The following is an 18298-nucleotide window of genomic DNA, read 5'->3' on the forward strand; positions in this document are numbered from 1 at the left end:
GTGCAATGCAAAACGATGCGGCAGCCGCCGCTTCACCGCTACCGCAGCCACAACATGCTGTTGCACCCCAGTTTAGGCCGTTTGATGCGGCGATGGAAACCTGGACGGAGTGGTCACGCCAATTTGGATTTCATCTCGCCGCCTACAGAATTCAAGGTAACGAGTGGCAGCCTCACTTATTCTCGTGTGTAGGCGTGCACACGTACCGTGTGATAGTGAAATTGTTTCCCCGGCGCGACGTAGCAACTCTATCCTACGAAGAAATTTTGTCGGCATTAGATGCCTATTTCAAAGAAACAGTAAATGTCGTTGCAAAAAGGTATACGTTCTTTCGTACAAAACGTACGGCCGGTCAGACTAATAGGGAGTGGGTTGCAACATTGCAAGGCCTTACTAGGGATTGTGCTTGTGAGTGTGAATGTGGAGTTCCTTATTCAGATACAATGGTGCGTGATGCAATTGCACAGAACGTTTCTGATGTTCGTATACGGCAACAGATTTTGAAACTAGTTAATCCCATCCTCGTCGCCATATGATGTGTCGACAGAAGTGCCAACACAGTGTGGTTTGAGGTGACCGAAATACACGCTATAAGCTCACGCAGGATGGCGTGAGGTCTGAAACAGGATACGTAATGAATGCTATAAAGAAAAGTACGTAGCTTCTGGAATACTTAACTTTAATCCATCCTTGGTACATCGCTATTGACGATACAAGTGAGACTCTATAGTTTCAGACAATATACTGCTAATGGCGCCTTGCTAGGTCGTAGCCATTGACTTAGCTGAAGGCTATTCTAACTATCTGCTCTGCAAATGAGCGAGGCTTCGTCAGTGTGCATCGCTAGCTACGTCGTCCGTACAACTGGGGCGAGTGCTAGTACGTCTCTCTAGACCTGCCGTGTGGTGGCGCTCGGTCTGCTATCACTGAAAGTGGCGACACGCGGGTCCGACATGTACTAATGGACCGCGGCCGATTTAAAGCTATCACCTAGCAGGTGTGGTGTCTGGCGGTGACACCACAGTTTACTTTTATATCTTGACGTACTCAGTTTAGTCCAATTTGTTGTTCGTACCTGTGGACTTCAGAACCTTGGTTTCTGCAGTTACGGTAAGTCTGTGAACAGGAGCCTTTATCTGACTGGAATTTTCTCCATTGTGGGTTAGGACGCAGGCTCATTCGCAGGCTCAAGAAACGGAAAAGTGCCCTGTGTTAAACGTACTTCATATTTTTCTACAATGCCGGCCGAGGTGGCCGAGCGGTTCTAGGCGCTACAGTCTGGAACCGCGCCACCGCTACAGTCGCAGGTTCTAATCCTGCCTCGGGCATGGGCGTGTGTGATGTCCTTAGGTTAGTTAGGTTTAAGTAGTTCTAAGTTCTAGGGGACTGATGACCTCAGAAGTTAAGTCCCATAGTGCTTAGAGCCATTTGAACCATTTTGAACCAGTCACCAGTCCGGTACCCACCTAGTGGAATGTGGGAAACCGCTTAAAAACCGCATCCAGGCAGGCCGGCACTGCGACCCTTCGTCGTCAATTCGATTTCCCTTCCAGGAAGCGCTTGCTACCCTGGGTGGGGGGTCAATGTAACGTGTTTTGAAAGTGTGTCAAGCGTATAATCACGTACAGTATTCCCCCGTTTCTCCGGCCTTACCTAAAAAGTAAAGACCTCTCGTAATTATCGCGAACTCATTTAAATTTTGATTCTAAATGAAGGAACACTTTCTGCTTCGGCGGAATCATCTCATCCGAAATTTGCAAGGTCCGCGAGATTACGTGGACGATTGCAGAGACGCACGGGACCAAATGCGGTCCAATTGTCTCCGAGGCGGAACCGCATTCGCCCAGGAGCGGGAGTGGGGCGGACAGCCCCCTCTCGCGGCCGCGACCTGCGCCCATCTGACCATCGACCGGCGCGGGCCGCCTGCCGGGCCGGGGATCAACAATGCGCGGAGTGGCCAGGGTAGGGCGTGACGTCACCGCTCACGTGCCCGCGCCGAGCGCTCACTTCGCACGTGGGGGCTAACGATCGACGCGGGGAGGGCCGGGCTCCGGGCGCGGAGGCTGTGGCAGCGGCAGTGCCGCCCGTCGCCGCCATGAGGACGCTGGTGTCGCTGGAGCCGCTGCCGCTGCCCGCCGCCGTGCAGCTGCGCGTCGGCGAGGCGCTCAAGGCCGCCGCCGCCAACGGGGGCTGCGCCGCCGCCGGCACCGGGACCGCCACCGGGACCGGCTCCGCCGCCGACGCCGACGCCGACGACCAGCAGCCGCCGCTGCCCCCCGACACCAAGAGTAAGACTCTTCTGCCTGCTCGCAGCACGCTCCGGGCGTTTTGCTTCTCAGGGTCACGGCCTTGACCTTTCCTGAAGTGATACAAAATACCACTAAGTACAATTGGCGTGTGAGACACTGCATTGAGAAAAATAGCAAATTAAATTTTTCATTATTTCCTTTTAATGTTCCCCAAATTTAATCATTCATTTCCTTTTAATGTTCCCCAAAAAATAAACCACTACGTAAATTACACCCGTTTCACAAGCAAGGCTTTGTTTTTTTTTTTTAATTTTTATTATTCAATAATCCACAACACTTCCAGTAGCAGTCGGTATGAAGATTACAACGCGGAAAATTAGAAACTCCATTGTTATTAAAATTTTTAGTTGTTTTTTGATTACTGTTTGCCAAAAACTAGGTCGTTATATAAATTATGTCCTATTCCAAGTGCACAACATTTCGTTCAGTGTCACGAATCACTATTACTTACACTCGACGTAAGACATTACGGCGCGAATAACCAGAAATTTTGATATTTTGAAAATAATTCGCTAGTGTCCCCTTACTGTCACTGAAAAACTACAGCACTACATATATACCGCTTGGGTTTCAGGTGCATAACATTTTTTTGCAGATATCCAAAACGCTACTAATTAGAATCGGCGCCGGACACTGCAATGAGAAAAATCACAAACTACAAATATTTCGTTTATTTTATCTTACTGTTCCACAAAGAGTAAACAGTTACATAAATTGTGTCCAGGTTCCAGGTGCACGTTCTTTTTTTAATTTTTTTTATCTTCTTATGTCTTACACTGATCCATAACGCTATCAAGTACGTCACATTACAACGTGAATAATCAGAAACTACATTGTTGCTAATATTTTTCATTGGTTTTGATTACTGTTTCCCAAAGAACAAATCGTTACATAAATTCCATCCCTGTATCAAGTGCTTAACATTTCATTCAGTGATCCACATCACTATTAATTAGAGTCGGCATAAAAAATTACAGTGCAAATAATCAGAAAATTTATTATTTTTAAAATAATTCACTCTTCTCCCCTTCAATCACTCAAGAATTACAGAATTAAGTATAAAGTGTTCAGTTTTCGGTTACATGACATTTTCTACAGTTGTCCAAAACACTGCTTATTATAGGCTGCATGAATCACTACAACGCGAAAAATCGAAAACTGTACTTTTTTATGTAAAAACAGTCTGAAACATTGAGTAAAATATATTCAGGTTTCAGGCGCATGGTTTTTTTTGCATAGACCCAAAACACTACTTATTATAGTCAGTGCAAGCCATTGCAATGAAAAAACTCGGAAATTACACATTTTTTTGAAATTATTTAACTGATTAATTCTTACTCTAATCGAAAAACTAAATTATTTGGCATATTACGTCTTGGTTCCAAGTACATGTCATTTTTATAGTGATTCAAAATATTATAAATTGTAGTCGGTGTGTGACGTAATAATGTGATAACCAGAAACTACATTGTTATTAAAATCGTTCATTGACCTTTTTCCTCAGTGTTCCTCAAAGATTAAATCATTACGTGAATTATGCTCATGACATTTTATTCAGTGAACCGAATCAATACTAACTGTAGTCCACGTGAGACGTTACATTGAGAAACATCAGAAATTATAGTATTTTAATACTTCCTACCCATTTTGATTTACTGTTAATGAAACACTAAATCATTATGCAAATGTCCTGTACCACCTCTGCTTGTGAATGAGTCAGCCTTTTCATCTATAGCATTTAAAACAGTCATCAGGACCGGCTATAAACTACTAATTTAAATTTTTTTGTGGAATGAATGAAAGGAGAGGACGCTAAATCCCTATTTCACTTATGGCGCCAGAATAGAACACTATTCATTCACGTGCAATGCTCTACCAATTAAGTCATCTCGATATGGATTAATCCCCAAGTGAAACTCGGTACTGCTTCCTCTCCACTTCGGTTGAAGTTACACGGAGGGTCTTTTTCTATAATGTGAGAGAACTGACATGGCAGACAGTTTTTCAGAACGCCCCCGTTGTTGAGAGAAGCTATTTTCTGATGTAGGCGAATGACACACTTTGTTGATTATATGTACCAAATACAGCCCTGTCCACGCTTCCTGTTCCATTTATTACAAAGCAAGTGAGAGAGCCATGATGGAATTTCGAAGAAGAAGTGGAAAACAGTTTTGACTCGGTGGTGACGTGTGCTGCGATGGTTCCACCAGATGTATTCGGTTCGTTAAAGGCACGTGTCAGTCACACTGTAGTAAATTACCAGATACCACGAACAAAGGCTGCCCTGTGCAAAGGTTAAAATCTCAGCCGTAGCCGTTTATGATGCAAAGTCGTAAAGTTGATTTGATTCCTCTACCAGTTCATGCATCCGGTTAGGGGACTCTGCAGTTAAGTGGACAACCACAATGCGAATGAGGGCTACCAACGAATAATAGGCCTTGCCAAAAGTTGTATCAAGCGCCAGGAAAATAACGCTACAATCAACTATGGGCTTCGCCTTGCACCTTTCTATCTTTAGCTTGCCGTATGACTAATGAGTCAACAATAGACATTCATTATCTGCAACAAAAATGTGTCTCATCTGCCCTACACGACGGCATAAAATGTCGAAAATGATGTTTGAACAAGTCAGACTAGATCAGATACTGGCCATATTCAGCTTGGTTCTTTACTGAGGAAAGCATTTTCATCCATTGCTCTGTAATAACGCAATGGTAAAAAAATAAAGAAAAAGAACAGAGTGGTAAAAATTTCGAAATATTTAAAATTATATCATTTTTTAGACAAGAATATTTAAATACATATTTCATCTTAACAGGGATACCGTAATCTGTTTATCCATTAGAATATGGAACTGAGTTTGGTTAGGATTCGATAAGCGGTAGAAAATTACAATAGCGGCTAGTTTCTATTGATTTGTCGATGATGCTGTAATCTACAGGAAGGTAGTATCACACGAAAATTGTGAACAAATCAATGAGGATTTGCAAAAAATAAATGCGTGGTGTAATGACTGGCAGTTATCTCTCAATATTAGTAAGTGCAACCTACTGCGTATAAAAAGGCGAAAATCCCCATTAATGTACGAGTACAAAATAAATGCCCACTCTTTGGAAGCGGTAACGTCCGTCAAGTACCTGGGTGTGACTATTTGAAATTATCTCAAATGGAATGATCAGGTTACACAAGTAACGGGTAAGGCGAACTCTAGATTGCGGTTTATCGGTAGAATCCTGAAGCGATGCAGTCCTTCAAAAAAGGAAATAGCTTACAACACGTTAGTTCGTCCAGTCTTGGAGTATTGTTCGTCTGTATGGGACCCTTACTAGTCGGGTCTAATTCAAGAGATTGAGAAGGTCCAAAGAAGAGCGGCAAGATTCGTGACTGGTGCATTTAGCCATCGCGAGAGCGTTACAAATCTCATAGACAGTTTGAAGTGGGACACGCTTGCAGATAGACGACGCACTAATCGGAAGGGCTGCACACAAAATTCCGAAACCCGATATTCACCGAGGGTGTAGAGCATATATTATTACCACCAACTTTCAAATCGCGCAATAATCACCATTCAAAGATAAGGGAAATAAGAGCTCGTACTGAGGCGTTCAGACAGTCGCTTTTCCCTCGCACGATCCGTGAGCGGAACAGAAGGGGGGAATATGATTTTGGCGCGAATTGTGCCCTCCGCCACACACCGCTTGGTGGCTAGCGGAGTATATATGCAGATGTAGATAGACTGCAAAGAAATATTTAACTACATTGTATTTTTTACAGTTGAATTTTAACAATTAAAATATCACAATATCGACTATCATTTTTAACTCGTCGCGTATCAAAGTCTTTTTTTTTTTTCAGCATGACATCTGCAAATCCTAGCAGTTTTACTTGGAATAACTATTAATTTTTTCTCATTTTCTGCCTTTGTAAATGATCGTCAATGATGCAATTTCTTTAATATATGACGTTATATACCTACTTAGTCTCACAGTACATTTGCGCTGACTCTACATTTTGAACACCACACAACAGAGGATTTTATCAATTTACCTATGATAATAATTAAATATTTGATACTATTGGAGGCATAATAACAAATCTCTAATTTGGTACCAATGAATGTTATACCCCTTTCAATAAGAGATGTGATACGAAGTTTCCTGATAGAAAAGAAACTATGTGCTGGTACATAATTTTAGTCTGTCAGAAAGCTTCATATTAGCGTACTCTGTGTTGCTCAATGAAAATTCACTCTGGGAACATGATACAATAAAACGAGTGTGTTTATTATAGATGTTATAGCTCTGCTTACAGAAATGTGTTACAGCTAAGAAAATTCATAGAAAGTAAGAAGAAGAACACAAAATCTTCATATGAAACAGTGGCTATAGTTTATCAAAATTAGCGATCCGCCGCAGTCATCGAAGGGTGGCAATAAATATCTACAGCCGGACGACTTCTCTGTAATGTGTAGTGATATGCACAAACCTTTCATGTGAATCAGTCTGTCTATCAGTGAAAACCATATTAAATCCATACAGTAGTTAAAAGGTAGCTTTCACACACTAAGAGAAAAACGCGGTTGGAGAAGATAAATTTATAATACATTTTGGGCAAGGTTTGCTACTGTCTGGAGCTGTAGCGGCTGTTCACAGGTTTTCAACTGACCAGATGGTATCCCCCACCACTGTCACGAGACGACACCCCAGACCTCAATTAAATACGGAACACATAACAATACACATATTACACACTCATTATATACACAAGTCTTATCCATGAACCACTCTATCTCATAATGAAAACAGTATCAGAATCACTAAAGTAGTTCCCCCAATTAGCCTAAACGTACAGGCATGAAAATGCCCCGTGATTAAAGCTCAAATTTGTATGACTGTTCTATCGATTGTTTCGTACTGGCCTGATTATCATCCGAAATAAATTCCGAAAAAAAGTGGCCCCAAAAGTTTGTGAATGTTTTAATCTTTTTCAATAATATCAGAAAGCACTACAGGCTAAATTTATAGGAAAAGTCATAAGGCCTACAAAATACAATCTAAGACAAAAAAAAGACTCACCATAAAGATATTAACCGGTTGGGACCGAAATCAGCAGATGTGATGTAGACAGCCAGCCAAACAAATGATTATATTTTCAGAAAAACTTGATGATTTGTTCAAGAGAAAGAGCTTCACAAAAGCACTCCTCTGGTTGTCATCCGTGGCGCCCTTACACCACAGTGGCATGTCGAGGACATTCGACGCCCTGTTTTCTTGTCCTTAGTGGCAAGCCTTCCTGGGCTTACGTTTCAGCAAGGCAATGTCCGCGCGCATACGGTGAGAGTTTCTACTGCTTGTCCTCACGGTTGCCAAACACCAACTTGGCCAGCGAGGTCTTCGGATCTCTCCCCAACTGAGCACTGTGAGCAGGACCTTTAACGAGCTCAGGATTTTTACTACCTAATGCGGCAGTTTGGCAGAATTTGGCACGATATCCCTCAGAAGGACACCCAAGAACTCCATCAGTCAATGTCAAGCCCAATAACTGCTTGCTTAAGGACCAGAGGTGGACCAATTCTGTACTGCCTCTTTCTCTAGAATAACAATTAACCAATGTTTTTGACACTGTAAGCATTTGTTGATCGGAACATGAACATCAGATTTCTCGCTTAACGCGAGCTGTCGACTTACCAGTTGGCCATCAGTGGAGACCCGAACTTCCAAATTACGTCAACCAAGTGTGTACTTCCTGTACTCGTACATCCATCATGTATATTTACGTACAGGGGACACATTTTACTTGAAAGTCGCTTGGTCGATGTAGGCGGATAAATACGATATTGAGGTGCCTTTGCTATTCCTAATTACGATGTAAAGTTCCTTCGAACATGCATGCATGTAATTCGGAATAACACACGTACTTATCCGCCAACAACGGGCGAGATACTTTCGAATAGAATGTCTGCCCCATACGAGAATCTACATAACAGATGTACGAGTACAGTATGTGGACACATGGTTGACGGCATATGAAAGTTTAGGTCCGAGTCTGAGCCGTGCACGGATAGCCAAATGTTAAAGCGACCGCTCGCGACAAACGGAGTATCCCGGTTCGAGTCCCAGTCCAGCACAAATTTTCACTGTCGTCATTCCATTACACGGCTGATGGTAGTCTATATTCGCAACTGCAAATACATTTCATGTATTTCATGACGGCTGTGGTCGCCGCAGTGCGTGTTCCATCGACATAGCAAACTTTAAAATGATACTCCTATTTTAGTTTTCAGAAATCAGGCTAAGCCCTGAGAAATTGCAGATCTCTCGTGGAGCGTCAATGGACTGCTGTTGTTTTGTTATTTAAGTATAACAACACCGATCATCCACATAGACAGAGCAAGATGGCGTAGTGGTTAACGCACTGGACTCCCATTCGGGATTACGACGGTTCAAACTTGCGTCCGGCCATCCTGATTTAGGTTTTCTGTGATTTTCCTAAATCGCTTCAGAAAAATAATGGGATGGTTCCTTTGAAAGAGCACAGTCGACATCCTTCCCCATCCTTCCCTAACCCGATGAGACGACTGCCCTCGCTGTTTGGGCCCCTCCCCCACATCAACCACCCAAGCAACCTGCATTACACCTCCCTTCTCCTTCAACCACGGAAACAAGCATTAATATATCGAAGCTTCCGAAGCGCAGACGTTTTTGCAGGAGGTACGCGTTTGCTTGCATAAATTTGTTCGTTCCAGAGGACGCTAAATTGTTATTGTGAATTTTTTAATTCTTTTCTCTATCTTTTATGGTTTTCCTTAGTTTCTTTTACCGTCGAAATTTACTTTTCAAATAAGGTTTTTGTTGCAATTTACATTTACCTTCCTCTTTCCAGGAAATAGGATGATTCGAAAATGTGTGGTGCGAAATAAGTGAACTGCAGACAATATATCCTCTAACTTCACTAATGTTACATATAGTAATGACGGACATTATACCTGCCCGGAAAGGTAGACAACAAGGAAAATTTCGGTGCGACAGTCACAGCTTAGACGAAGGAAGTTACCATGAGCTGCTCTTGCACACTGCACGAAGGTGCCATGTGAAATGTCTGTGGTTAACCGCTGGGAGGATTTAGTACCCTAGAAAATGAGTGCTACACGGCCAGGTGTGCGTTTGCACAATGACAAGTAAGGGTAATACCAGGAACAGGTATTTGTGTCATCCTTTCAATTACTTTAATGCAGCAGTTCAAAAACTCGCTCGAGGACATTTATTATACCATTAGATTACAAATTAAGACTTGTAAGGCTACAATTTCGCATGATATTCAATGATACTTCCCAGGAACATGTACTTCGATAATGTAAGAGGTTTTAAGTGATGATTACCGGTTTGATAGTCTAAGAAGTTTTAACTGGTGCAAAGACAGCCACAAGAGCCAGTAGTGACATATATGTACTTCAAGGTAAATATGAGCAGCACATTTTGTGGAGAGTGGTGGATAGTAAGACGATACCACACAATTGTACGCACTTTCACGTGCCTGCCCACGCTACAAATGTAAGTGATATTGAGAAACTTTCTCCACAAAGACACTCAGGAACGTAGGAAATTGGAGAGATACTTCAGAATAGAGTAACTATGTCAGGGAAGGTGGTTACTGATAATTGGTTAAATTTATTGTGAAGTACTTATACACTGACGGAAGAAAATCACAGCATCAAGAAGGAGTTATGCAACATAGACGAAAGTTGGTAGCCGTGTTTCTATATCTGAAAGATGACGTGTTTTAAAATTTCGTGCAAGTTACATAAGACTCGCGCTTATAGCGCCACTATGAGGATGCAAATCAGGTTTGCTTTAAATACACGTTGTAACGCTCGTGAGCGTTAGTTACGTTTGAGATTGCACTTGATGAATTGATGTTAGTCAAGAATTCCTTTAAGGCGACAAAGAAGCCATTATCAACAACTCACTGAATCTGAACGAGGTCGTGCAGTAGGGTACGAGAAGTTGGACGTTCCTTCTGCGATACTGCAGAAAGACTGGGTAGGAATGTAGCCAGTGCACATGATTTTTGGTGGTGGTGGCCACGAAAATGTACGGTCGCAAGAAGACCAGGCTACGGACGGCTACGTTGCGCCACCGAGAGGGACGATCATCAAGTTTGGCGTATGGCTCTGGCGCATCGTACTGAATCTGTAGCAGCAATGTGAGCAGCAGCTGACACCACAGTTCCGCAACAAACAGTTACAAATCGGTTACTTAAGGACAGCACGGAGCCAGAAGCCCTGTAGGGTACATTCCATTGACCCCGAACCACCGCCTGTTGCGACTTCAGTCGTGTCAAACGATACCTCATTGGAGGGCAGCGTGTAGGCCTGTTGCGTTTTCTGTTGAAAGCAGGTTCTTCCTCGGTGGCACTTACGACGGTTTGTCGTTTAGAAGGACGCCAGTTAAGGTGCTGCAACCAGCCTGTCTGTGTGCTAGACAGATTGGACCTCCTCCTGAAGTTATGGTCTTGTGTGAGATCTCGCATGACAGAAAGAGAACTCTCGTGGTTACCCCACGCACCCTGATTTGGCCTGTAGTGCTGACACTCACGAACAGCGTTTCAGAGACTGCTTTTCAGTAGGGTAAACATCGTCCATTTATCACTATTGTATCCCAACGTGCCCCACAGAGTGTCGACATATTGCCTTGGCCTACACAATCACCATATCTGTCTCCAATCGAAAACATATGGGATATCATCGGATGGCAACTCCAATGCCGTCCACAAAAAGACATAAATCGTCCCTGTATAGTGCAATAGACATGGAACTCCATAGCACAAACTGATATTCGGCACCTGCAAAACACACCGCATGCACGTTTTCATGCTTGTATTCAACATTCTGGCGTTTGACGAGTTATTAATGTTCCAGCACTTCACATCTGTAATGATTTATCTCGCAAGGATTTATCTTGTAATGTTGATCACTTAGATATGTCCCTAAACAAACGCATTCCAGAAATTTCATTATTCGATATTAATTACTTTTTGTTGTATCTTTTTTTTTCATGACTCTCTACATTCCACAGAACTATCCTTGGGACATACTTCCCAAATCGATAAGGGTAGTGCAAGAATTGCAGACTGCCTGCAACCATGCGTAGCTAACGCTTAATTACTGCCATTATAACTTCTCCATAAATACCATTCTCTCCTGTATACAGTCTTCTAGTTTCTGACTATGACAATGTTTTAACGTTATGTTCGCTGTGGTCTTCAGTGAGAAGACTTTATGGAGGCAGCCCTCAGGGACTGGCTACCACGAGCAGGCCTCATCATCTCTTTATAACTATTGAAATCTTCAGCCGTTTGAACTTGTTTAGTATACTCGTGTGGATTTAGGAAACGTAAAGGAACCAGAGATGCACTTCTAAAGTTGCGGTTCATAAGGGAAGAAAGGCTGAAGAAAAATCAGTACACGCACGTAGGATTTGTCGAACTGGAAAAAGCGTTCAAATGGTGCAAGATGTTAGAAATTCAGAGCAAAACGTGGGTAGATCCCACAGGGGAGGACGGGTAATATACAATATGTACAAGAACAAAGTGGGCATAATAAGAGTGGAAGATTAACAACGAAGTGCTCGAAACAAACAAGTGCTTGAATTAAAATCTGTGTAAGACAGGAATTAAGTCTTTCACCCCTATTGTTTAATCCATACATCGAAGAAGCAATAACGAAAATAAAATAAAGGTTCAAGATTGAGATTAAAACTAAAAGTGAAATGATATCAATGATAAGATTTGCTAATGACATTGCTATCGTCAATGAAAGTGAAGAAGAATTACAGAACTGTTGAATGGAATGAAGTCTAATGAGTACAGAATATGGACTGTAAATCGAACAAAGACGAAAGTAATGGGATGTAGCATAAATGGGAACAGCAAGCTTATCAGAATTTTGAAACACAAAGTAGATGAAGTTAAGAAATTCTGCTAAGTAGGCAATAAAATGACCCACGATGAACAAAGCAAGGAAGACATAAAGAGCAGAATGTCGTACACAAAGAATGCATTCCTGACCAAGATCGGTCCATTAATATCAAACAAAGGCTTTAAGTGCAGGAAGAAATTTCAGAGAATGCACGTTTGCAGCACAATATTGTATGGTAGTGAAACATAGACTGCGGGAAAACCGGAAGAGAAGAGAATCGAAGTATTTAAGACGTGGTGCCACAGAATAAAGCTGAAAACTAGGTGGACTGATAAGGTAAAGAATGAGGAAGTTCTTCAGAGAATCGGCGAAGAAAGGAACATATGGGAAAGACTTACTAGAAGAAGGGACGGAATGATAGGATATGTGTAAACACCTCAGGGAATAACTTCCATGGTACTAGAGGAAGCTATAGAGGGTAAAAACTGAGATTAGGAAAAAAAGGAACTGTTCTCAAGTCTTACTCACCCTCTACTATTTTGCCACCTGCAATCACTCCAGTTCTATACTGCCATTTCTTTGATGCCTCGGAATGTGTCCGATCGACCAGTAAATTCATTTACTCAGGTGGTGCCATAACTTTTTTTCCTCCCCAATTTGGCTCAGTTTCTCCCCGAAGAGGGGCAGCAGCCTTTTCAGTAGTTGCAAGGGCAACAGTCTGGATGATTGACTGATCTGGCCTTGTAACAATAACCAAAACGGCCTTACTGTGCTGGTACTGCGAACGGCTGAAAGCAAGGGGAAACTACAGCCGTAATTTTTCCCGAGGGCATGCAGCTTTACTGTATGATTACATGATGATGGCGTCTTCTTGGGTAAAATACTCCGGAGGTAAAATAGTCCCCCATTCGGATCTCCGGGCGGGGACTACTCAGGAGGATGTCGTTATCAGGAGAAAGAAAACTGGCGTTCTACGGATCGGAGCGTGGAATGTCAGATCCCTTAATCGGGCAGGTAAGTTAGAAAATTTAAAAAGGGAAATGGATAGGTTGAAGTTAGATATAGTGGGAATTAGTGAAGTTCGGTGGCAGGAGGAACAAGAATTCTGGTCAAGTGACTACAGGGTTATAAACACAAAATCAAAAAGGGGTAATGCAGGAGTAGGTTTAATAATGAATAGGAAAATAGGAATGCGGGTAAGCTACTACAAACAGCATAGTGAACGCATTATTGTGGCCAAGATAGATACGAAGCCCAACCCTACTACAGTAGTACAAGTTTATATGCCAACTAGCTGTGCAGATGCCGAAGAAATTGAAGAAATGTATGATGAAATAAAAGAAATTATTCAGATAGTGAAGGGAGACGAAAATTTAATAGACATGGGTGACTGGAATTCGAGTGTAGGAAAAGGGAGAGAAGGAAACATGGTCGGTGAATATGGATTGGGGCTAAGAAATGAAAGGGGAAGCCGCCTGGTAGAATTTTGCACAGAGCACAACATAATGATAGCTAACACTTGGTTTAAGAATCATGAAAGAAGGTTGTATACATGGAAGAACCCTGGAGATACTAAACGGTATCAGATAGATTGTATAATGGTAAGACAGAGATTTAGGAACCAGGTTTTAAATTGTAAGACATTTCCAGAGGCAGATGTGGACTCTGACCACAATCTATTGGTTATGACCTGTAGATTAAAACTGAAGAAACTGCAAAAAGGTGGGAATTTAAGGAGATGGGATCTGGATAAACTGAAAGAACTAGAGGTTGTATAGAGTTTCAGCGAGAGCATAAGGGAACAATTGACAGGAATGGGGGAAAGAAATACAGTAGAAGAAGAATGGCTAGCTTTGAGGGATGAAGTAGTGAAGGCAGTAGACGATCAAGTAGGTAAAAAGACGAGGGCTAGTAGAAATCCTTGGGTAACAGAAGAAATATTGAATTTAATTGATGAAAGGAGAAAATATAAAAATGCAGTAAATGAAGCAGGCAAAAAGGAATACAAACGTCTCAAAAATGAGATCGACAGGAAGTGCAAAATGGCTAAGCAGGGATGGCTAGAGGACAAATGTAAGGATGTAGAGGCTTATCTCACTAGGGGTAAGATAGATACTGCCTACAGCAAAATTAAAGAGACCTTTGGAGATAAGAGAACGACTTGTATGAATATCAAGAGCTCAGATGGAGACCCAGTTCTAAGCAAAGAAGGGAAAGCAGAAAGGTGGAAGGAGTATATAGAGGGTCTATACAATGGCGATGTGCTTGAGGACAATATTATGGAAATGGAAGAGGATGTAGATGAAGATGAAATGGGAGATACGATACTGCGTGAAGAATTTGACAGAGCACTGAAAGACCTGAGTCGAAACAAGGCCCCCGGAGTAGACAACATTCCATTGGAACTACTGACGGCCTTGGGAGTGCCAGTCCTGACAAAACTCTACCATCTGGTGAGCAAGATGTATGAAACAGGCGAAATACCCTCAGACTTCAAGAAGAATATAATAATTCCAATCCCAAAGAAAGCAGGTGTTGACAGATGTGAAAATTACCGAACTATCAGTTTAATAAGTCACAGCTGCAAAATACTAACACGAATTCTTTACAGACGAATGGAAAAACTAGTAGAAGCCAACCTCGGGGAAGATCAGTTTGGATTCCGTAGAAACACTGGAACACGTGAGGCAATACTGACCTTACGACTTATCTTAGAAGAAAGATTAAGGAAAGGCAAACCTACGTTTCTAGCATTTGTAGACTTAGAGAAAGCTTTTGACAATGTTGACTGGAATACTCTCTTTCAAATTCTAAAGGTGGCAGGGGTAAAATACAGGGAGCGAAAGGCTATTTACAATTTGTACAGAAACCAGATGGCAGTTATAAGAGTCGAGGGACATGAAAGGGAAGCAATGGTTGGGAAGGGAGTAAGACAGTGTTGTAGCCTCTCCCCGATGTTGTTCAATCTGTATATTGAGCAAGCAGTAAAGGAAACAAAAGAAAAATTCGGAGTAGGTATTAAAATCCATGGAGAAGAAATAAAAACTCTGAGGTTTGCCGATGACATTGTAATTCTGTCAGAGACAGCAAAGGACTTGGAAGAGCAGTTGAATGGAATGGACAGTGTCTTGAAAGAAGGATATAAGATGAACATCAACAAAAGCAAAACGAGGATAATGGAATGTAGTCGACTTAAGTCGGGTGATGCTGAGGGAATTAGATTAGGAAATGAGACACTTAAAGTAGTAAAGGAGTTTTGCTATTTGGGGAGCAAAATAACTGATGATGGTCGAAGTAGAGAGGATATCAAATGTAGACTGGCAATGGCAAGGAAAGCGTTTCTGAAAAAGAGAAATTTGTTAACATCCAGTATAGATTTAAGTATCAGGAAGTCATTTCTGAAAGTATTTGTATGGAGTGTAGCCATGTATGGAAGTGAAACATGGACGATAAATAGTTTGGACAAGAAGAGAATAGAAGCATTCGAAATGTGGTGCTACAGAAAAATGCTGAAGATTAGATAGGTAGATCACATAACTAATGAGGAAGTATTGAATAGGATTGGGGAGAAGAGAATTTTGTGGCACAACTTGACCAGAAGACGGGATCGGTTGGTAGGACATGTTCTGAAGCATCAAGGGATCACCAATTTAGTATTGGAGGGCAGTGTGGAGGGTAAAAATCGTAGAGGGAGACCAAGAGATGGATACACTAAGCAGATTCAGAAGGATGTAGATTGCAGTAGGTACTGGGAGATGAAGAAGCTTGCACAGGATAGAGTAGCATGGAGAGCTGCATCAAACCAGTCTCAGGACTGAAGACCACAACAACAACAACTCCCCGTATAATCCTCAACATTCTTCTAGAGCACAATATTTTGAAAATTTCTGTTGTGTTCTTGTCTGAACTTTTCATCGCCCATATTTCACTTCCGCACAAGGTTAAACTCCTGACAAATACCTCTACAAACAACTTCCTAAAACGAAAATTTAAATTTCAGTTTATCGAATAACTTTTTCTTCGAAATGCTTTTCTTGTTATTGCCAATTTGCATTTGGTATCCTATCCATATCGACTCCATATCGACTGTTGTCGGCTATCTTCTGACCCAAAAAGCAGGACTCATTTACTACTTGCAATGTCTCAACATTTCCTAATTTAATTCTTTAGCATTATATTAATCTTTCCGTTCAGTTTACCTTCGAAGTCATTTGCCGTCTCTAGCAGAATTACAGTCTCATCGGAAAGTCCAAGTTCAGTATTGTAATTCGCCTTTACTTGTTGTTGTAGTTTATCACATTCGTATGCAGGTTGACATTTCCTTAGGATCTGAAAATCTGTAATTTACTTCGAAAAAGATCTATGTTAAAGGAAAAATTCTGAAATGTTTCCCATAAAAATCCTAGAAGTGAATCTTTACGCTTTTTAAAATTTTTATCAAGAAGGATGTGACGTTATCGTAAAAAAGCGTAATGTCATTCAATAACTTGAGTTCCCACTTTACTGTTTGGCTTTATTTACACTGTATGTGCCTTCACTGAACAAGCAGTGACTGTAGATCATCTATGAAGGTACTCAACAAGTAGCGCGCAATTGTTGATTTAAGTGGTGCAGGATTTTTAAGTTATACGTGATGCTTGTGCAGTCTGATAACCGACCCCGGATGTTGGCAGCTGTTTTTCTAGAAGTGCGGAATGAGTGTCTCTGACTTTTAATCAGAACTTCCTGCATCCTTAACTCGATCCCAGCCACTGCTTAAGCTCCTAATAAAGCTTGTCAGCAATGTCGGCCGAACACTTACGGTATAGAGAATGAACGTCGTTGTTCCAACGTCCTTGTTAAAGATGACGGAGGAACCGATACATGTACAGTCTACACTCTGGCCCTTGAGATGTGGGAATGCCTCTAAAGGCGAAAGAATCATCTATGATCAACAGCATGGAAATGCTGATGACCATGGAAACCACTGCATTTAAAACATGTAATGCGCACACTCAGCGAATAAGGTCTATAGCTGAAAACATATCATGATGATATATCCATTGGTCTTACATTTTGGGTTAGTCCGGCATTCGGATCAGCGGAAGGGGACTATCAAGAGAGAGGTAACCATAAGAAAAAGATTGAATTACCAACTAAAACTTAACATTCTCTATGTCGGAGCGTGGCATATCAGCAGTTTAATAGTGGCAGGGAATTTAGAAAATCCAAATAAATAAATACAGGTTACAATGCTCGGCAATGCAATTAAATGTAACGTAGATAAGGCTATTTCGTCGGAGGGTTATATGAACATCAGCGGAAAATAGTTTAACGAAAGTAAGATTTGTTATGAATAAGAAGGTAAGGCAGAGAATGAGTTGCTGCGAACTTTGGAATCAACAACAAACCTTTCCAACAACTGTAATTCAGGTGTGCCTGCTGACGACACAAAACAAAAGTCAAATACATAGAGAAAGTATATAATGCACTGAGAATGATAATCTAATAGTCATTGGTGACTGGGAAACTGTTGGACTCGATACTAGTAATTGTAGTGGAGAAAGAATAATTGAGTTCTCCAATAAATCCCAGCTGATAACAGTGAATACATTGTTAAAAAATCATAATAGGGTGAAATATACTCGGAAAAGGCCTAGAGACACGGGGAGATTTCAAATGGATCACATCATTCTCCGATTCTTAAATCAGATATTGGATTGCAAAGCGCACCCAGAAGCAGATTAAAATGTAGTAAAGATGAGATGTAGGTGGTCCGCCACGAGTTCCTCTCCTGTGTCAACCTCTACACCTCAGAGTGGCATTTGCAACCTACGTCCTCAACTATTTGCTGGATGTATTCCCATCTCTGTCTTCTTCTACAGTTTTTGCCCTCTGCAGCTCCCTCTAGTACCATGCAAGCCATTCCCTGACATCTTATCAGATGCCCCATCATCCTGTCCCTCGCTCTTCTTAGTGTTTTCCCAATATTCCTTTCCTCTCCGATTAGGCGCAGAACCTCCTCATTCCTTACCTTATCACTTAACCTAATTTTATACATTCGTCTGTAGTACCACATCTCAAATGCTTCGAC

At 41.6% G+C, this 18298-nt stretch overlaps 1 protein-coding gene across 1 annotated transcript in view; it reads left to right on the plus strand.

Moving 5' to 3' along the window:
* Positions 1-2241: 2241 nt before the first annotated feature.
* LOC124789895 (putative inorganic phosphate cotransporter) overlaps positions 2242-18298 on the plus strand; it is a 159500-nt gene continuing 143443 nt past the window's right edge. Inside the window, exon 1 of the mRNA XM_047257415.1 lies at positions 2242-2288. The gene's annotated coding sequence lies outside the window, so the exon portion shown is untranslated. The remainder of the gene's footprint in view (positions 2289-18298) is intronic.

This window comes from Schistocerca piceifrons, chromosome 3 (assembly GCF_021461385.2).
Source record: "Schistocerca piceifrons isolate TAMUIC-IGC-003096 chromosome 3, iqSchPice1.1, whole genome shotgun sequence".
Taxonomy (NCBI): domain Eukaryota; kingdom Metazoa; phylum Arthropoda; class Insecta; order Orthoptera; family Acrididae; genus Schistocerca; species Schistocerca piceifrons.